This window comes from Pelodiscus sinensis, chromosome 21 (genome assembly GCF_052426305.1).
Source record: "Pelodiscus sinensis isolate ZL-2025 chromosome 21, ASM5242630v1, whole genome shotgun sequence".
Taxonomy (NCBI): Eukaryota; Metazoa; Chordata; order Testudines; family Trionychidae; genus Pelodiscus; species Pelodiscus sinensis.
Genome location: NC_143072.1, coordinates 20,035,271 through 20,057,467, shown reverse-complemented (window position 1 = coordinate 20,057,467; position 22,197 = coordinate 20,035,271). Strand labels below are relative to the sequence as shown.

At 47.2% G+C, this 22,197-nt stretch overlaps 1 long non-coding RNA gene across 1 annotated transcript; it reads right to left on the bottom strand.

Annotated features, from left to right (window-relative positions):
• Positions 1 to 3,179: 3,179 nt before the first annotated feature.
• LOC102454117 (uncharacterized) lies at positions 3,180 to 22,061 on the bottom strand. Its single transcript, XR_012897072.2, has 2 exons — positions 21,843 to 22,061; positions 3,180 to 3,325 (listed from the first exon to the last, which is right to left on the bottom strand). It is a non-coding gene; the product is annotated as an uncharacterized LOC102454117 (long non-coding RNA).
• Positions 22,062 to 22,197: the final 136 nt, after the last annotated feature.

The window sequence follows — 22,197 nt, the reverse complement described above, 5'->3', positions numbered from 1 at the left end:
AAAAAAAAAAACACTTTCGAAAAAGCGATTGGAAGAAGATATGCAAATTAGCACCGAATTTGCATATCTCCTTTCGAAAGAAGAACATAGTCTAGATGTACCTTGGCTGCCTTACACAGCCCTCTGGCTAAGGAGGTGCACAGCGGCTTCCATTAGCCCCTTCAGGCCTGAGTTTGCTCCTTTGGCTTCCATTTGGCCTTTTCAGCCAGGCATTCATAGCAGAGCTCTGGCTTAGCCAGCCGTCTGACACAGTTCTGATAAAAGAAAGCTGAATACTGAATGTGATGGTCCTAGCTCTTACCGCTTACGAGTTCTTGGACACAGACGGACAGACACACACTCCAATACATAGTAGACATCTACTTCACTTTCCCATTGGCTCATCTTACATGCAGCACCCCCCACCACAATATTATGTGTCTTTGGTAGTTGCTGGGTAATTAACTTGCAAAGCTGTCCTTGTTCAATGACCTGCCAGGCATTTTAAATACTGTCACAGTACTTCTCAGAGCAGAATTAGTCCATTTTGCCATTGTTTAATCAGAGTCTGGGAGAAGCCTGCTTTTGCTTTTGCTAAGTAAATAAAGATCGGAACTATTAAAGCAAGCATGCTCAGGTGTGTGAATTTAAACTACTTGTGTATTTGGAAAGGGAATATTTTTTCTCCTTCTTTTGAAGCACTAGCCCAGTAGAATATTAATCTGGGATTGTAAAAGCGACTGTAGAAAAATCACTTTTCCAGAACACACACACATAGCCCTAAACCATTCTTCAAACATTGAAGCAATCCTGCAGCACCAGAGGACTTTGTTTTGTGTATTTGCTTGTCCAGACAGCCTAGAGACTGAGGCATGGACTGAACTGTTCCATGTGTTTCCTTGCGGAGACAACATAATCTCCAGCAGGTATGCACAAAAGATTTGGTTTGAATTAACGCTTTATTGATTTTATGTAAAGACATGTGAGGATGCAACAGTGAGCAGAGATTATGCATGCTGCACTTAAAGTGTACATAGGAGTCGTATCAGAACAGCAGACCCAGCTACACGATCATGCCACATTTCACAACATTTTCGCAAGGTGCTCAAACACCAAAGTGATGAACGTGGGGAAAGGGTGTAAGATCAAAACCACGGCCATCAATGGGAAATGATCTCATTTGTGGGCTTTGGATCAGGGCCAATATACATTGGGCGAAGTTATAACCGGATGTAGCTTGGTCTGGTTTCATATCAGTTTGGGCAGGTGGATTTAGATTCAGGACTTCGATGTAGTCCATTACAGGAGCTAGCTGCAAAATTCAGCTCAATATGCCAATCAAAAGCTAATCTCCACCAGAATTTCTGGATGTTTGGGACCTGTCTCTAGTTAGAAATAGGCATGAAACGCCTGCCTATGTGAAGAGCAATAAAAAATTGTAAACGGCTGGGTGGGGAGCGATGAACAGTCTGGAAATGACATGCCAGAGCCCCGTGTGCGTCTAAGAAACCAGCGAAACAATGGAATGTCTCAGTAATTATCACATGGATTTGCTACTGGGGGGGGGGAGACGTATGGCAGAGATTTAACATGTTTTTTATCAGAGGGGTAACCGTGTTAGTTTATGTCCTCAAAAACAATGAGGAGTCCTGTGGCACCTTCATGAATTAGGGTTTTGCCCATGAAAGATTATACCCTAATAAATCCGTTAGTCTTTAAGGTGCCACAGGACTCTGCGTTGTTTTCAACGTGATTTTTGTTATTTGAGCGCACAAACATAAATAAACTGCCCATATCTCTGGAGCAAGGCTCAAAAGTCAAGTTTTGTTCATTATTTTGTATAGATGGAACCTCTCTAATCCAGAACTCTCTCATCCAGAAACATCCGTCGTCCAGAATGATTTTATTGAGCTGGATGGTCACTTTTCATGGGTGTGGCCAAGTTTCCCACAGTCCCATAAAGTTTGTTTACAGCCACTACTCCTGGCTCTCAGTGTTCTGTGCTGCTATTAGCTCTAATTTACCCCTAAATGTCCTCTAAATGTCCTCTAACAGCACAATAAGTAGTGGAAGTGTTGGTAATGCTGCTAGACAATATTGACCTCCCGTGGTCCAAAAAATTCTCTGGTTCAGAACTAGAGAGGTTCAACCTATACTAGCATATTTACCCAGCATTGCTCAGGTCTTTGAGGGGCTCAAGGCAGGGGGCTAAGAGAGTGGCGATGCAGGAGTCAGAGTGGGAGTGAGGAGTGGCTCTGGGAAGGGTAATGGGTATGTGTGTGTGGGTAGGAAGTGGGCAGGGAGGGTGGGGAGAAAAGAGGAAGCCTCCTCCTCCCCCCCCCCCCCCCCCCAGAGATTCGTACCAGGGCTTCTTGCTCTTCCTCCTCCTGTGTCTGTCAGGGAGTAAGAGAAAAGTGCCCATCTCATCTGCCCCCTGCGCTCCCCAACCAGAGTGAAGAATGCAGCAAACTGTGTACTTTCCCCTCACTCCCTGATGAATGCCAGCAATGTCCCCATACCAATCGGGGGTGGGAGGAATTCAGTCCCCCTCCCTACCTTCCCTAAATGGTTCCTGGGGGTGGGAGGCTCAGGCTGGTGCAGTCCCAGATGCGGGGGGGGGGCATGCCCCCAGCCAGCCCCTTTCAGCTGCCTGGTGATTCTGTCTCTTCTGTATGGTTTTCTGAGAAGCAATCCCATTCCAGGCACATCCTGTTTTCCTGGCACAGCCAAGCCCTTACGGTGCTTTAAGTTATGATAAGAGGAAGCAGCAGACTGAATTTGGTGGTCCTAGGTCTTACCATTTAGGAGGAGTTCTTGAACAGACAGACAGACCGACCGACAGACAGACTAGCACTCTCAGATGTATAGTAGGTTAGTTATCACATATTAATCTGAACATCCTTTGCCCCTCTTTCTCAAGCAACAAGCATTAGTTAATTAAGGGGGAAATATTTTATTGAATCAAAATGGAAGGAACACATAGGTAGGACAATCTAAACGCTTCCAGATTCCGCTGAATCTTCATCGTTACCCCTCTACATATCCCAGTCGCATGCAGCCCACACGCACACACATCTCTCTGGTAGAAAAGTGCCTTCCAAAAAGCATAACCTAATTTCACAGTCATCACAGAAACACGCTTGTTTGGAAAACTGCTGATGTGGGTTTGGTTTTGCTTCTAAAAAGAATCAAGCCGGTCCCCAGATTCAGCAAGGTTTAATGAAGGTCCTACTAGCTTGAACTAATGGTACAGGCAGCTGTTTTACATTGGTCTCATATTCCATGCCTCCTACGCTGTGTAGTTCTGGTCCAGATTCTTCCATGGTTTCCCGCCAGTCATCTTCACCTGCCGAGAGAGAGAGATAATGAGGATATACAATGGTCTAACTAATAAGAGGCATCAATACCCAGCAACTTGTGAATGGCAGCCTTAGTGACGAGTTATGAAAGGTCATCAATAATAAGGGGGAAAGAAATTATGGCTTGCTAGTTAGCTCATTAGATATTCCTTTTAGGTAACATTGTTTGTTCATGTTTCTTTAAGCAGTTGACGTGACAAGTCATAACTTGCAATGTTCACAGGATGCTGCCGGGAAGCCTACCAAACAGTTGTGCCTTTAAAATACTTAATAAGGGGAATAGGACTAGTGTCTGCCACAGTATGAACAGATACAGTGATGTATGGTAGGTGCCTTTGCCTTTTCACACCACGCTTTTGCCACGTGTTATTTATACAGTCAGCCTTAACCCCCAAAGCAGAGCTTCTAGTTCACCCCATGCCTTACCCAGAGGGAGGGAGGGCAGCTTCATTGCCTTCATTCACGACCCGTATAGCTCTGCCAGAACAACTGCAGCAGATGGAAAGGCAGCGCCCTGAGACAGGAAGCTGGGAAGCGCCGTGTCTACTGAGGTTATTTAATTTTGATTTTCGCTCCCTTCTTTTTCTGTTATAATTCTGGGTCCCCCCTTTTTTCTCCACTCAAGCTCCTCTGAAGAAATGGGTTTTGCCCACAACAGTTCGTGAAACTAGAGATATTTTGGTTGGTCTCTAAAGGGTACGTCTAGACTACAGGCTTTTGTCGACAGAGGCTTTGTCGACAGATACTGTCGACAAAGCTTCTGTCAATAAAGAGCGTCTAGACTGCAGCCAATTCTGTCGACAAAGCAAGCCGCTTTGTCGACATGAGAGTGTGGACGCAAAGAACAGTGTAGAAGCAATAATGCCCTCTGTCGACAGAACTCTGTTGACAAAAGGCGTTATTCCTCATGTAATGAGGTTTACCGCCGTTGACAAAACTGCCGAGTTCTGTCGATGTTCTGTCGACAGAACTCGACGGTAGTGTAGACGCAGGTATAGTTTGGTCGACAAAAGTCCACTTTTGTCGACAAAATCCTGTAGTCTAGACACACCCTAAGGGTACGTCTACACTGCAATGCTGTTTCAGGATACCGGAGTATCACAAAATAGCTATCCCGCATCTTCACAGCAAGCCCATTATTTTGGGTTTGCTAGGCCAACATCCCTGTAAATCTCATTCTATGAGAAGTAAGGGATGTTTTGGAATAGCGCTTTATTTCAAAATTTGGCACTGTGTAGACAGCGCCAAATGATGAAATAAGCTATTTCAAAATAGCATCAAAATAAGATATGCAATTTGCGTAGGTCAAATTGCATATCTTATTTCAAGTTGCAGTGCTGTGTAGATGCACTCTAAGGATACGTCTAGACAGCGGCGCTATTTTGGGATACATCCAGTATCCCAAAATAGTGATTTCCGCGTCTTAACAGCATGCCCGTTACTTCGAAATGCAATCGAAATACCAGGACATTGAAACAGCAAGCTTGTTAAACCTCATTCCATGAGGATTAAGGGACTTCTCAGAGTAGCGATCTGTTTTGAAATTTGGCGTTGTGTTGACAGCGCCAAATTTCAAAATAGACTAGATCAAAATAAGCTCACAATAAGTGATACGATTTGCACAGCTCAAATTGCGTAGCTGATTTCGAGCTAGCGCCGCTGTGTAGCCACACCCTAAGATGCCACAGGACTACTCGTTTTTAAAGTGACCGATGACCCCAGTAACCCTCCTGAGACTGCCAAATGGATAGTTCATTGGCATAGGAGTTAGAAGCCCTAGTTCGAGTCAAGGCTCAGGCCCTGCTGAGTTGCCGTGTGACCTTGAGTGAATCATTTCATTCGCCGTGTGTCTTTTCCCCTCCCATGCGTCGTCCATTTTGGAAGAAGCTTCCAGGGGCAGGGACTGTTTCTCACCGTGCCTTTGTAGCACAATGGGGGGATTGCTCTCCACTGGGGTCCCCACGCCCACTGTGATATAAATAATAATCATCCAGTGAAATAACCTCTGAAGACACGATGAGTTCTGCATGTTCTGGGCCCTTTGGAGGAGGCTATCGACTCCTAAGTGAAACACAAGCTGTGTCCCCAGGGAGTCAGAGTGCAGGACCCAGCTACGGGACTGTCGGCAGGGCCTTCCAATCTGAACCTGGGGGAGAGAGGAGCGAACTGTAGCGTGTACTAGCAGGCTGCACTGCAGATCCCCTGTGTGGAGGCTGCGGCGGCAAACTCCAAGGCGCCTTGTTCCCATTAACAGAGCCCTCTTCCCAGCACAGCTGGGTCATGCAGGCAGCGATACCTTTGCGCCAGCTTTCTCAACGTGAGGCAGTCAGGGTGGTGCATGCTGCAATCCACGCCCCCGTTGTCCAAACTCTGGGTCCGTACAGACATCGCCAAAAGGAGAGATTCTGAGGGTATCTGAGACAGGATTTGACCTACTGGGTTTTGTCTTACCTGAGCGGTCTCTCATCTCTGTGTAGCTGGAGGGATATGTTTTTCAGTTGCACAGGTTGAACCTCTCTAGTCTGGCACGCTCAGGACCTGACCAGTGCTGAACCAGAGAATTTGGCAGACCACAGGAGGTCATTACGGGCTAGCAGCATTACCAACACTGCCACTGCTTGCTGGGTTCCTAGAAGACATTTAGGGGTAAATTAGAGCTAAAGAACAGCCCCAAAACACTAAGAGCCAGAACTGGTGGCTGTAAACAAACTTTATGAGACTTGTGAGAAACTTGGCCACACCCTCGATAAGTGGGCATCCAGCTAACTAAAATCGTGCTTGACCACTGATGTTGCCAGACTAGAGAGGTTCAACCTGCAATTTTGCATGTAGCATGTGGGTCAGTTTTCTTCATGCATAGTTAAATTTGAAACTATACATTCAACAAGGTGTAACATGCACTTGTATAATAAAATGCAAGCAATCAAGTTATAATCATTTGTGTGTCTATTAAAATGTGGGGTTAACCATCTTTGGTCAGTTTTGCCACTGTGTTACTCCAGTTTTAGGCCAGTTTAGTTTCTGTGAGTACAACTGCCCCTGTCCTTTAGATCCTTCATCTCACTTTGCCACCACGGCTGTCAGAAAGGAGAGCCTGCAAGCCAACCTCTGCCTGCATTTGGATAGAATAGAAGCCAGAATTAGGGACTTCCACACTGCTTTCTCCTTTTGCCTGAGGGCTTTCCTGGCATCTGTCCATCTGCATCAGGCAGACAAAATTTTGCCCTAAACTTCTTACACTTCACCACATGCAAAGCAATTGTCAGCTTCAAACTGTGTAAGCAACCAAGTGGACTTGTGTGCATGTTGTAAAGGGGGTGGGGGAGAAGAAAATGTCCTGTTGAAACATAAGCGCCAAATTATAGACTTATAAAAATAGGACTAATATAATGGAAGTACTATCTAAACTCTGATATCATGTTGTATTTATAGTGTGTATAGATTACAGAGGAATACTATATTTTAAAAGGTACAATATATTGATAAAGAAGGATTAAATCAGCACCCAGAATAGAGAGCAAGGATATAAATTCATCTGCAGGGTCTGATTTCATCTTAACAGAATGTGCGGTGGGTTAGGTTTTTCCTGAAGAGGCATTACTATTGCCATCCGTGGGTTTTGCTTTTTTTATAAATACTAATCGTTTTCATTTGATAGTCAGAATGGCATTGCTGGTTTACCAGTGATGTTAGTTGATTGTCAGAACTTTTTACTCAGACAGTTCTCTCTCTTTTATTTCAATTATTTTACTCTCACTCAAACATTCGAGTTGGTGAGGATACAGAAACTTGAAATCTCTGCTTTGCTGATGACCTCAAAGGCTTGTATTAGAAACACTCTTCTCCCAGCTGCTTGTGAATAGCAGAATAGTGTCCTGATCCTGCAAAAATCCCTTTCCTTATTCTCAGACTCACCTGAGTAGCCCTGTTGAAAGTTAATGAAGCTGTTCACTTGAATAAGTGCAGCAGGATCATTCCCATTCATAATTAAATAATAGTTCATACTCTGCAGCACGCTGTGGATCGGGCCCGTATAGAACTTAGCTGGGGGTTTGCAAACAGCTATTTAGGGTCCCATCAGCCATGGTATGTAAGTCTCATCACCTCTTATTGATGGCACGGAGAGGTGAAGCGATATGTCCAACGTCCCACAGAAAGTCAATGGCAGAGCCGAGGAGAAAGGTCCAGAGTTCCTGTTTCTCTGCCATCACCACTAAACTTACTTCTCCCTCTTAAACAAGTGTTCTATAGACATTAGATAGATTAGATTGACTCACTCCCTCGGAAGTTCACTGACTGTGAAATTAGTAAATTACCTAGGCTCAAAGAATTTAGAAAAACAATACAGTCCTGGGGATACTGAAATAATTAATTTGCTAATCAGCTATACCTTGCTTTTTTAATTTGCAACGAGCACACTGGTTTGTTGCCTATTTCAGATGCCCCAGGAAGAACAATATTTCAGGAATCAGAGGGGTAGCCGTGTTAGTCTAGTGGAGTGGTTCTCAAACTTTTCGGCATCACGCCCCCCTTTTTGATTTTTGAAAAACCCTCACGCCCCTCCCCAACAGCAAAACTTGTTGAGCAAAAAGAAAAATAAAGGAACTGACCGGGGCAGCAAAACTTGATGGGAGGGGGCTGGAGTGCCTCGAGCCCCCCTGGAATTTCTTCACACGCCCCCAGGGAGGCACGCCCCCCCCCAGTTTGGGAACCCATGGTCTAGTGGGTTGTGCCCACAAAAACTCATGACATTTTTTTAAAAAACAGCTGTTGGTCTCTAAGGTGCAATAGGAACTCTTTTCTTTTTTTAAGTTTTTTTTTTTAATATTTCAGAAAGCTTGCCACCTCCTCCCAGAATACTACTGTCTAGGTGTATTCTGCTCTATAGGATTGGCCGGCTTTCATATGTGTAGACTGATTAGATTAGATTGTGCTGTCCATCCAATGCAAACAAAACTGACCTCACAAATGTTGCCAAGAAATTGGTGAAACTATGTGAAGCTTCAGAATTTTAATAATTTTCGGCTTTGTGCTGTTTTGTCTCCTTGTTTCACTTTGTTGCTGCCGCCATTAAATCATCTCAAATGCAGAGTTAATTAATATGGAGAAGGGGGAAAGTATTACCATCTATTATTTGCCATAACATGAATTTAAACCAGGAAGTCAAATGATAAAATATGGGGGAGGGGGAGAGGAGAGAAGAGAAGAGTACCCAAATGAGTAATAGCCTTGGGCTTCTGAGCCTGAACTTAATGTGCTAAGTAAATCCCTGAGGTTAGAAAAGTATGAAAATTGTTGCAGCTTAGGGAGAAATATTTTAACTTTGCAAAAGGTCCCTGCACATCCACAACCAGACTTCCAGATGGATACAAATATACAACAAAATAAACAAATGCTGTTTGGTGGTACATATGGCGCACTCAACTTTCTGTTAACCCAGGGCAAGTTGTTGGGGATTATTTTTTTATTTGGATAGATAAGAGAGAGAAGTACCCAGTAATGACTTTTATTATTAAAGTAAAGGTGGGTGAGCAGATATAACACCTGAATAGGTAAATTTTCAAGCCTATATAATCTGGGTGTATAGACAATAGCAAGTGTGGTTAGGTGTACGTATGAGGTGTGTATATGTACATCCTGTAAAGTTTAAAGCAAGTTAGTGCTTATGTGTGTAAGTAAGGGTTAAAATTCCCAATGCCGTTCCTCAGCAAAATATAAAGACCTTAAAAGAATTAAATTTGAAAAAGAATTTTGTTTCCCAAATTCAGTGTAAATTGACACGTAGCCACTTTATGACACTGCAGACATGGTCTGGTCCGGGCTTTGCAGTCTGAACAAATTTGCCCAGTCGGTCAAGTGACAGCTGAGTTACCCCGGTTTGAAACCGACAGTGACCATTGGGTATGTAGATGGAAAGGAAATTGATGCCTTTGTGTGGTGCATTTATGCCTGGCTCCAGCTCTTTCTCTTGAAAACTCTGTCTTCCTAGTGAGTTGACCATGCTGCTGAATTTATGAAGAGGGATGTTTTAGCAGAAATCCCCCAGAGTCTGCCATCAGTCCTAAATCCCCAGCCTGCTCTCCCTGGGAGACCTCATGACACAGAGCATGCCAAGGCTGCTTCCTTTTGCCTATGCATTAGCCATCTATTTTACCTTTTTGACATCTCTCACACATAAAACCGTAAGAGAGAAATAAAATATCTGTCTCTGGGCGAGAATAAAGCTTTGCCTCCCTCCTGATCTATAGGATATAAAATAAAGCCAGGGCTTTCATAGTGGTTTTTCCTTATGCTGGAGTTGCTTTTGCATACACGGAGACAATGAAGATGAATGAGGTGGGATTTGGTGCATCCTTATGGGATTTGTTTCACCCTCTTTTTTTTATGGTCTTTCTTCCTCCACTGCTCACACTCTCTTTACTTTTCTTGTTTGGTTTGTCTTTTAGCTGCCTGTTCCCTCCTTTTCAAAAAGTTTTAATTTTCACACGCACACACTGGTTTTCCTTCTAGCAGTCAGGTCTCTCTCTCTCTCTCACACACACACACACACACACACACACACACACACACACACTTTTTTTTTCCTTCTAGCAATCAGGTCTCTTAAACATACACACACAGAGATTTTGCTTCTAGCAATCAGGTCACACACACATACACACACACACACTGTTTTTTCCTTCTAGCAATCAGGTCACACACACACACACACACACACACACACAGGTTTTCCTTCTAGCAATCAGGTGCCTCTCTCTCTCTCTCTCTCTCTCACACACACACACACACACACACACAGGTTTTCCTTCTAGCAATCAGGTGCCTCTCTCTCTCTCTCTCTCACACACACACACACACACACACACACACACACATACACACACACACACAGGTTTTCCTTCTAGCAATCAGGTGCCTCTCTCTCACTCACACACACACACAGAAGGTTTTTCCTTCTAACAATCTGGTCTCACACTCAAACACACACACCCCCCCAAAGTTGTTCTCTCTCACCCATTTGCTGCACTCGTTTGGGAACTACTGGCTTTGGCCAAGAGAAACAAGCCCGGGTAGACAAAAGTCCTTGGCACTGAGGTGCAATCACATGAACCTACTAACCCAGTGACCATTTCTCTTAGCAATGTTCTTTCATTCCCCCGCAGCCAGGTGAACTGGTGTGTGGGGGGGGAGGGATTCCTAATTTTGTTTTTTGTTTTTGTTTTTTCTTTCCGGGGACAAGCAAAGAAAAGCCCCTTCCCCTGCCCGCTGCAAGCCCGGGTCTGCAGGGCTGCTAGCAGCGCTCGGAGTCTGTCCGCCCGCAGGAAGGCGCTGACAAGGATAAACTTCTGCTCTCTGCTTCCCTCTCCTCTCCGCTCCCTTTGAAGGAGGCTGATTTGGCCAGATAGTTGGGGGGGGGGGGGTCGTTTGTCGCACTCTGCCTCTTCCCAAGCAAGCTGCAGACTAGGGAGCGGACTTCTCCTTCCAGGAGCCAGCTGGCCCTTGGCTGGATTCCTCCCGTCCCCTTCCTCGCCTTCAGTCGAAACCCAGGCACACGCTCTTGGGGCTACTAATTATTTATTAGTCAGCGTCCCCATAAACAATGCATGAGCCTGGGATGTAAGCGACAACATTTAGCAACGTGCCATGCAATCCAGGCAGGGGGAATCAAGCCGGAGAGAGCAACCCCAAATAAATAAATAAACAAAACCAAGCCGCTGCTTAAACTTGAGAACTCCAATGCACGCACGTTTCCCCGGCTCCTTAAAACAAACCTGGCCCGGGACATAGAGGTGGAGCTTGTCCCACAATGGTGTGTTGTGTTGGACTGCGGGGTTATGCCGCTTCATTACAGCTTAAATATTGGTTTAATACAAGGAGCAGTCCTGTAGCACCGTAAGGTGCGTCTATCCATTAGAGCCAGGGTGCCCAACCAGTTCTGAAGCAGTAGCCACTATGGGTCTGTCTACACTACAGAGAAAGATGGAAACTGCCGATCTTCCAGGGTTCGAATTAGTGGTTTAGTTAAGACAGCTAATTCGCAGTAAGAGGGGTGCTCTGGAGGATGCCCCTAACCCTGCTTTCATGGGCTGTGACTACACAGCACACTTGCGGGCGTCTACACAGCAGAGCTAAATTCGAATTGTGTAGCTTAAGTTGAAATAGTGATTTTTGGCACTGGCTACACAGCAGTTATTTTGAAACAGAGCACTCTTCCCCCAACTTCCCTTAAAGTGAGGGTGAGTTACAGCCGTCAGATTCAGAAGCCTGTTATTTCAAAATAATGCTGCTGGGTAGACATAGCCCTAGGTAAGTCTACACAGCAGAGGAAGCTCAAAGCTGCCACTGTAGATCTTCCAAGGTTCAAATTAATGGTCAAGTTAAGACAGCTAATTTGAGCTGAGTGGGGCCAGTGACCCTCATTTCATAAGGAGCAAGGGAAGTGGAAGGAAGAGTGTTCTTCCTTCAACTTCCTGCAGTGTGGACAGCATTAAAAGCCGAGTTAAGCCTCTTCCACTTCAGCTACACAATTAACATAGCTGAAGTTACAGATCTTAATTCCATTTTGTCCATAGTGTAGACATTATTTTGAAATAACTCATGTTATTCTGAAATACGTCTACACAGCCTGGGTAAACCAAAGTAAGTTATACAACTTGACCTATGTCAGTTGTGTACCTTAACTCGGCTTTTGGCACTGTCTACACAGCAGGAAGTCTGAGAAAGGGCACTCTTTCTCCGAGTTCTCTCACTCCTCCTAAAATGAGGGTTACAGGAGTCAGAGTAAGAAGTCTTCCAGCTCAATATTATTTTGACATGTCAGAATAACTACTTGTAGTGTAGACGTGGACTATGTTATTTTGGAAAAACATCAGTTATTCTGAAATAACACTGCTGTGTAGACGTAGCCAGGGTGTTCATCTACACAGCAAGCCTGTTATTTCAAAATAATTTCAAAATAACGGGCTTCTTACTCCAACTTTTTTAACCCTCATTTCATGAGGAATAAGGGAAGTTGAAGGAGCAGTGTTCTTTCTTCAATTTTCTGTAGTGTAGATAGCACCAAAAGCCAAGTTAAGCTACTTCAACTTCAGCTATGCAATTAACGTAGCTGAAGTTGTGTGGCTTAAGTCGACTTTCTCCTGTAATCTAGACATATCCTATAGTGGCTCTTACTATGGCGAACTAGCCACACACAACTAACCAAATAGCCACATTGTTCAAGCCAACTAACCACACTCAAATGGCCAGATAGCCACATGTGGCTAGTCTGTTGGACACCACAGCCTTAGGGTGCATCTACACAGCACCCTAAACTTGAAATAAGATATGCAATTTGTTCTATGCAAATTGCATATCTTATTTCAAACCTATTTTGAAATTTGAAATTTGGCACATCTGCACAGTGCCAGATTTTAAAATAATACAGACAGTTATTTTGAAATAGTGTCAAAGTACTGTCAAGCTGGAGGGCTTCTTACTCTGATTCCTGTAAGGGTATGTCTAGGCTGCAAAGCTATTTCAGGATACCTCTGGTATCCCAAAATAGCTACCCCATGTCCAAGGAGCATGTCCACTATTTTGAAATAATTTTCAAAGTAAAGCATGCGCTATTTTGGCATCCCTAAAAACCTCATTCCACAAGGAATAAGGGATGTCTTGTAGACACACCAAATTTCAAAATAGCCTATTTCGAAATACAATCAAAATAAGATACGGAATCTAACTCTTACTGTATGAGGAATAAGGGAAGTTGGAGGAAGAGTGCTGCATTTCAAAGTAAGTGCTGTGTGGATGCGCCCTCTTTCAAAATAAGCTATTACGCCATTGACGTAACTCACTTTGTGTTGCTTATTTTGAGTTAAGCCCTGCTCTGTGGATGCACCCTGAAATAGCTGTACAGCGTAGACGTACCCTTTAGCATGTGTCTTCACCGCACCCTTAGCTCGAAATAAGATATGCAATTTGCGCTATGCAAATTGAATATCTTATTTTGATTCTTTTTCAAAATAGGCTATTTCAAAATTTGGTGCATCTACACAGCACCAAATTTTGAAATAAAGCACTATTTTGAGACATCCCTTATTCCTCATGGAACGACGTTTACAGGGCTGCAAAAACAGCGTGTCCACTATATTTCTATATAGGGGCCGTGTTCAAAAGACAGGGTAGCTATTCTGGGATGCCTCTGGTATCCCCAACTAGCATCGCAATGTAGACATACCCTGGGGGACCAACGAAAATATCTGTATAGCATCATGAGTTTTTGGGGGCAAAACCCACTTCCTCAGATGAGTACAGTGGAGAAAAAGGGGGGGGCTCACAATTTAGAACAGAAAATAAAAGGAGGGGGAGTTTGATGTAATGCATCTGTCATATATAGATATCGATAATATATTATATTGATCATACAGCTATAGATTATATATAGATATGTAATCGGCCAACTCCACCGCTTCTAAGATTCTTCCGGGGAGTTTCTTAGCAAGAAGGCTGACAGGGAAGGGGGCCTGGAGAAAAAAGAGATCCCAGGGATTGCGGGATCTGTGTCACGCGGAGTAACTTTGACTTTCTAACCTGCTGGGTACGTTCTCTCCAGACAGTATCCGGCTTTGAGTTCAATCCTACCCTGCAAAGCTGCCGCTTCTTGAGTAGCGTCTGGGTTCAGGGAGGCCACTGGGCCGAGGACTGGGGAGGGGGGGTTGTAGAGCATGAAACGCCCCCAAGGAAAGGCGGAGAATACAGGCGGGGTGAGGAGGGTGGCAGGCAGGCGCTCAGCCCAGCGACACAGCAGGGAGACCTGCAGGCATCTTTCCAGCTGGGGTTATGCGGGATCTGTCCCAGGGGCTCAGCGGTGCTTTGTCTGGCTGCTTCGCCCCACCCCACGCAAAACAAGCCCTCGCACTGGTACATCGGATGCTGCCCGGAGATGCGCTCTCTCCAGGGCCGGGAAACAAACAAATCCCGCAGTCGTGCTCCAACTCCAGGTGTTTTCTTGCCGCGCGTGTCGTTTAAAGGCGCTGGCGTGTCAGTGCGTGTTACAAGGAGGGCGAAACAGGAGCATTGCATTGAACCTGGGGGCTTTCCATCTCGCCCCCAGGAAACCGAGGGCGAGGGTGCAGCCAATTAAGTAGGTGCTTGGGTCTTCCTCTCCCCACACTACTTGGGGGGGGGGGGGGGGAGAGGGGCGGGATTCGGACCAGGATGCTGCGATTCCGTTCAATTATTGGCTTTTGGGAGTGAAAGAACAGCTGTTCCCGTGACAGGCCTACAGGGAACAGATCTATAAGATCCATCGAATTTCTTAACCCGGGTGTGCTGCAGAGTTGGAAAGTCGGGAGGGGAGGGGGTGTTGGGTTAAATTGTTGGGGGGGGTCAATATCTGGCCCTGACAGATGTCTACGGCTCCCAAAGTTTCAATCTACGAGGCTCTCACGCCATTAACAAACATTGTCAAGAGAAATCCTGCCAGAACTTCATTTGCTATCCCAGCTCCAGGGGAAGTAGGACTGGAGGAGATGGCGTCCGAGGGATACCTATTTACATGCAAAAAAAATCTCCTTTGTGCTGCTTCCTTGGGCACACTAGGTTTCAAAATAATTATAACTGTTTCGCGGGTTATTCTGAAATAATGTATTTCGGGAGTTCATATTTCGAAATAATAATTCCCACGTGTAGACAAGGGCCAAGGCACCAAAGAACCGGTTTCTTCTTCAGCCCTGCACGTTAAGGCTGAAACTAACCAGCACAAATGGCTTTTCTCATTGGGCAGAAGGAGAAAACTACACTGGGAGGGAGAGGACGTTGGAAGACAAATCCTGCCGGTTTTGGCAACACAAGTGGCTAAGCACGAAAGGCTGGAAAGGGGACGTGGGAGGGGGAAATAAAAGCGATTGTCGGAGCAGTGTCTGTGCGATCAGCTACAGGGAAATGAGTCCCGTGCAAAGCCTCGAACTGCCTGCATTCGCTAGAGGGAGAGAAGGAATCCACGTGTCTGTTCCCTTCCCTTGTCCTGTCTGACTCGCGTCCAGCTCTTTCGGAATAGGCCCAGAAACAAAAGACTTGGGGAAATGAAAAACCCTAAAGTTTGGGGCTTGCAGGCTCTTGATTCACCCGGTCACGCCTGGGCGCTGCTGCAAGCCACAAGCAGGCAGAGATCAAGGCAGGATGGGAAGGGGAGAGGTGGGTTTTCCTTTCTCCCCCACTTCCAGTTGCTTGGTATCTCTCCAGCCATCAGCAGTGACTGGGTAACCCTAGCCCCGTTGCGCGAAGGAGGCAAACCCATTCCGGGGAGGATTAATGGCTGGGCAGGGTGTGCGGGAAGGGGGATTGTCTCTTCTGGAGGAGTGTCTCCCGCTGAGCCAGCAGGAGGAAAGGACCTGGGTAAAAGAGTCGCCCGCAGTGACAGGCCAGAGCAGAGCCCCCGGACCAAGCTGCTGCTGTCTTCGGTGGGTCCCAGCCCCGGAGAGGCGATGCGGTCGCACTCAGCTGATCAAAGCTGCGCTGGGTCCGGACTAATATTTCTCCCTTTATTACCAAGTGTCACTCCGGGCTGTTGCATGGCTGAAGATCAGAACAGTCCCCCAAATCACATCCCCCAGGGAAGTATGTGGGATCACCGAGGTTATTGCCACGTGCATCCCGGGGGCGGGGGGGTCTGTCTCCTTTGTCTGCCCCACCGCAAGCTTTCAACTTGAACTTTTCAACTCAGCCTCCTTGGCTTGCCTTAAAGGTGACACAAGCAACCGCGGGGACTGTGTGTGTGTGGGGGGGGGGGGAGCAAATCACTTAGCACAGAAAGTAATAGAGATGTAGCCGTGTTAGTCTGGTGTAGCTGAAACAAAAAACAGGACTATGTAGCACTTTAAAGACTAACAAGATGGTTTAATGGGTGATGAGCTTTCGTGGGCCAGACCCACTTCCTCAGATCAAATAGTGGAAGAAAATAGGCACGACCATATATACCAAAGGATACAATCAAAATAAGTGAGCACATATAAAAAGGGCAAATCAAATTTCAGAACAGAGGGGGATGAGGGAGGAGGTAAATGTCTGTGAGCTAATGATATTCGAGGTGCTAATTGGGGAAGCGATCTTTGTAATGGGTTGGGTAAGATAATTAGCGTCTTTGTTGAGACCCCGGTGTAAAGTGAAACTTTACACAGAAAGGAAACTCTTTCCTAAAGCCATTATCCCAGGACTATTCCACCTGGCTCTTTGCAGCGCGGAGGTGGGTCCTGTCCGGTGGACAGCGGAGCTTTCGGAGTTACTCCAACGCCGCCTCCTTCGCATTAGGCTACACAAATCCAGGCTGAGTCTACAGAAGGGGTGGGGAGACTGACATTTGTACAACACCCGTGCCCCAGAAAGGAGAGCGAGAAATCCCATTACCGAGCGCAGCGATGTAGAAAGCCGGGGGATGCACGGAGCGGTGTTTACCTAAGCGCACGGGAAAGACTCCAACACAAAGCGGATTCCCACCCAGCCGAACCCGAGAGCTTTGGATTCCAGTGCAGAGTGTAGATTGCGCTTTCCTCGGATTTGTTCCCTCTTTCCAAAGCCGGGGCGACACTGAGCGGAGTTAGAAGGGGTATAAAAGAGCAGAGCCGTAGAGCGTAGGTAGAGTGTGTTCAAGAGCAGGGATGTTCCTTCTTGCTCCAAGAATAAATACGCAGGAAAGGGTCGCTTGTGGGACACACACGCGCTCCCATTTTCTTCCCCCCCTCCCAAAAGCGAATTGCGATCTGTTTTTTGATAATAAAAAGGAGAAGGAAATTGGGGGGGACCCTATCCAGGGAATCTGTGACTCTCTTTCCCCTCCCCCCCCCCATACTGTCCCGTGGGAAACTCCCCAGGATGTTGGGAGCATTTATTCAACTCGCACCCACAAAGTTCCGGGCGGACTCTCCGGTTTGTTTACCTCTGCCCCAGAGCAAGCCAGGCTCCCTAATTTGCTCGAGCAGGGGGTCGGTAGCATCCGAACGTGGCGCGTTTGCCCTCCCAATGCACCAGGAGGGGAGCGGGGTTAGAACCCGCAGGACACCAGGGGGGCGCAGTGGGGGGAGGGGAAGCGAGCCCCAAAGGGCACCACGGCTCAGCTGTTACCAGCCGGGCTTTGAACTCTGCCCGGCCGCGTGTCTGTCGGGGAAGCTGCGCGGCTCCCCTGCGCACCCACAAATGGGCGAGTGGCTTTTGTTGGGGTCGATTATTCCCTGCCGAAGGGGCCCTGAATGAGCGTTTTGTCTCGTCGTTCCCCCGCCTCCCCCGCTGCCGCGTCCATATTCGGTGCATCGCCCCGAAATCGCCGGGGGAGGACGGACACCGACATCCCCAACTCCCTCTCCCAGTGGGCGTGCTAGGGAAGCGGCCCTGCGTGCAGCCGGTCCGGGTCTCTACGCTTGAAGCGCCCCTGGCTTCGGTTGCGGCGTTCCCCTGTCTGTGCCCAGGGCCGGGTGTAAAGGGACTGGAACGGGACAGAATCAGATCCGGACTGTCCCTGCTCCGGATTGCGGGCCGGCTTATCCAGCCATGGGAATGGCAGCCTACAGGATCGGGGGTGTCTTTTGCCAAAGCCGGAGCCTGCGTTCTGGCCCGTTGCTCTGCAGGATCCGGAGCGGTCTTGGGGGGAGGGGTGTTGGTTTTTTAACACCCCCCTTTCCCGGCAGAGTCTCTCCCGTTAATAACCCGCTACAGCAAGTGGCCTGTAAAGACGGAGACCAAACTCGGTGCCTTTCCGAAGGCTTCGTCCCAGCCAGAAAAGAGCTGGCCAGGGACCCGCGGGCAAGGGATCCATGGGCCTTTCCCAAGGGATCCGCGCCAAAGGCCGGGCTGCGGGAGCGGTTTGGGGGCTGACCCTAACCCAGCCAGCGCTCCAGGCTCCTAACATCGTTAGGGGCACACAGGGAAAGCAAGTTGTCACTGCTCTGTGGGCGCTTCCGTCCTGCCCCGGGCTCCCCTCGGAGTCCTGCGTCCTCCGAATCACGCCACATCCAGGAGTTGGCGTTTTAAACCCAGATTCACTCCCCTACGTGAGATGACGCCGACTGGCGTGGGAAAGCCAGGCCTTGTGAGCTACGGCTGGAGAAAGCCGCCTTGCTTTTCTGGGAGAGGATGAGCCCCTGCCCGGCACGAAACGCCCAAAGGTGGGTGGAAAGTGTGGGGAGGGGGGGGGAGTGAAAAGGTAAAAGCGGCTGGCACCGGGGGCCCGAATTGGTGCACAAAGAAGTGAGAAAAGCCTTGATGCTACTGGGAACCAGGATGTAAATGCATTGGCCAATGCCAGTGCATCCAGCACACCACTTGGAGTGCCCAACGTTTGATCTGACTTTTATTCGTCCGTCTGCCTGGGGCTTCAGTTTCCACTGTGCCACAGCCAAGCAACCCGCCCCACTTTGTCTGGATGCATCAGGATAGGCACCTCACAGTTTGCATTTAAAGACACAGAGATTCCCCCCTCTTCTCTCCCCCACCTCCATCTCCCCCTCCTCCATGTCTGGTTTTGGCCATCCAATATTTGTCAGTGTGTAGTAGAATAGGCAAACCGCATCTAGGGCTTTCCTCGTGCTTCTGCTATTTTGTGGGAGGAGAGTCTGGGGTCTCCCCCACATTTAAAACAAGCGCAAGGTTGTTTTAAATAGAATCACTGAATCCCACCTTATCCAGCCTTTTCGGGAAGGGGAGTGGGAGAGCCATTGTCTTTAGGCTTGGCAGGTACTACCTCTGCTGGTAGGCATCTCTCTTGGTATCTGTTATTTCCACTCCACTCCATCTGAGGAAGTGGGGTTCGACCACGAAAGCTCACGATTGTGTATCTCTAAGGTGCCGCAGGACCACGCTTTGTTTGTAAAGTTACAGACTAACACCTCGTCCCCCCCCTGGGATTCCTTTGGAAGGTTCATTTCAGCCAGGGTCCCTCTTTGCCTTTCCCCAAGACCAACTCTTCGGAGGCGGGGTTTGGACCGCTGGGGTGCGTATGTAGCCGCACGTCTCATCCCCTCGCTCTTTCTCACCAGATGCGTGTGCTAACGCCTTAAAAAACACGCACCCTCCCCTCCCCCCCCACACCCGCCCTGGAAAGCTGATGGGCGTAGGACGCTCATCTTCTCTCTCTTATTCATCCCTGACCAGCACATGTCACAGTCAAAGGGAAGCGGTCCCTTGATAGCAAGCGTACAGCTGTCGCCTTCCAGGGTCTATAGGACCATGGCCAGCCCAGACATCCCTTCCTTCTGTTTTACATGAGAGGCAGCCCATATGCGGGGAGAAAAGGGGTTAAGGATGTGGAAGGGGGGGGCTCTCTGGGTGACTGCGAAGGGACCGTATCGATTCCCAGTTTTTTTTAACTACACGCGGAGGGAATGCAAAGTAACCGCGCGGGGAGGGCGGGGGGCAAGCCAGGAAGTTTGGGCCCCATCCGGCAAACACGTGTGTATGTATCAGGCCAGATCCGGAGCCGCGCTTGGCTGGAAAGCGCTCCGGTTCCCACCGGGCGGGCGAAGGAGGAGGAGCTGGAGCGGGATTGGAGAGGTCTTCCGATGGCAGCCCAAGCGCCGGGCTTCTGGGCTGCGCTGAGAAACGGAGCAGCTGCCTGGGTGTAGACAAAATAAATAAATAACGGAGATCGGTATCGAAAAGAGGCTGGGGGCCGGGGGGCACGCCTGGATGTCTCTCAGAGCCGCCGCCTCCAGACCTCTGCTTTCCCGCTACTCCGAAACTTTGCCTCCTTATTGGTCTTTTTTGTTGAGCCTGAACCCGAAGCAGAGAGCTTCTCCGCGTTGTCCAGACTGTTCCCTTCTCGGCATGGCTGCACCCACGCTTCGGTTTCAGTCCTGCAAAGGGGGGGGTCGCTGGTGGGCGTTGGGAGTGGCAGAATTGGGGTTGATTTGTTTTTAATGACGAGGAAAAAATAGCTAGGGGCTAAACCGAAGTGAGATGGGTTCGGAGTAGGACGAACCCGCACCGCAGTTCTGCGGAAAGGAAGAATTAGAGCAGATGTGAACTGGGTTTTCGCCATCCAAAAAAGAAAATGATCCGAAAGGTGAGCAACCGATCGTGCTTCCTTTAGCTACTCAGGGAATCCAGCAGAGTTCTGGTCTGTAAATACGTCCCAAGGTAAAGGGGGAGCGTCCTCTTTCAGATGCGTTTGCCTCCTGCCACTTTCTCGGTTTTGTTTGTTTGTTTTTTAACTTGTCTCTCGAAACGGAATGTTCGATTTTTAGAAGCATTTTGCAGGAGAAAACAGCGCGTTGCGTGTGAAATGATTTTCTCCGGACTTGCCGAGCGTTAACGTTTTAAAGAAATTAAAAACCACCGCCCTTCTTTGCTAATTAACATTCTCTCAGAACCGCTAGTTAGCAAGAAAAGAATGAAGGAGAGATTTTTGTTACAGACATTTATTTGGGAAGCCGAGCAGAATTCATTACACTAGCATGTATATTGGAAGAACTGGGGGGATTGTCCCCCTTTTTAGGAGGCGGTTTTTCAATCATCAACAAGTGCAAACTTCCTCAGCTGAATTGTAAACCTTTCTCCTCAAGATTTTACACATCAGTCTCCAAAGAAAGACCATTCCTGAAGCATTTGTCATATATTTACATACACTATTCTCTCACAAGACAAACGTAAATGCAAAACCCCAAAGAGAAACCAAACAGTTTCCTTACACTGATCAGTCATTAACAAAATCCCTTTCAGGTAACATCGAATTAATTTTTATTTGCAAAGAAATTCATTAAATAACTTGCAGTTATCATTTGATTCCAATTTTATATTACAAATGTTAGCAAATTAATCATTTCGGAGTAGTTGATTTTTTTAAAACAATCCCAGTGCAAATATTAAAGAGCATTAAATACACGTAAATACATATATTAGATTGGAAACCAGTGAAATATTAATTTATAAAGGAACCGGGCTATATGAGTCCTCTTTTTCAGTGAGACAGGTTTAAGCATTCTGAAAACTCATAGTTCTGTCTAGAAATTATAGGGAACGTCAGTTCCCTCCCTCCCAAAAAAAATAAGTTCAAAATACCCCTTTCGCTAGCAGAATGTAGTGTACCATAAAGCCAATAAACACCATGGTGTGGCTTAGACAGCAGGAGTGTTTTCACACTTTTTCTTTTTCCTTCCCCAAAAGATGGTTATAATCTACGTGATTATAAATAAAGCAAGATGTTATCAGCTTTGTTTACTCAAAGGCAATTACCTTCTGCGATATAAAACCCCGACCTTGCCTTTCTGAAAACTGCCTTCTGTTTATTAGCCCCCTAAACTTTTTCTCTTTACATGCTTTACAAAGACCATTAAATTGTCGATCCTTGAGTCAGTACAATTATTGGCAAAGGTCATTGCGTTAAATCGGGACAGTTGGTGGTAACCTCCCGTCCATAGAGATGCTCTGCTCACTAACAACAATTACAAGACACCCCCTCCCTCCATTTAAATGATAGTTATACAGACACAGTTCTCTTGATCTAGGAAAAAAATACACAAAAAAATTACCTACCAGTTTTATCACTCTCTGTGTGTCTCTCTGCTGGGTACAACTTGTGAGCTATCGCTCATAAAAAAACACCACTACAGCCATTCATGCTCCTTAGCCATCTCTTCCCCCAAAGTGCACTTCAAGCCTCTTACCAAATAAGTTTTTTTTAAAGGGAAAATATCCCATTACCTAACAATTTTGACAATGGGTCGCTTCCTCTTATGCTCTATAAATGGGTCTTAATGCACCATCCCAGGTTGGGAAGGATGCTTAATGGGTTGCAGAGGTGGGAGGGGGGCCGCGGGACTGTGATTGGCTAGCCGCTGCCGTGACGTCAGAGCGCCGGGCATAAGGCTGTGGCTTCTAAGCGGCCGGG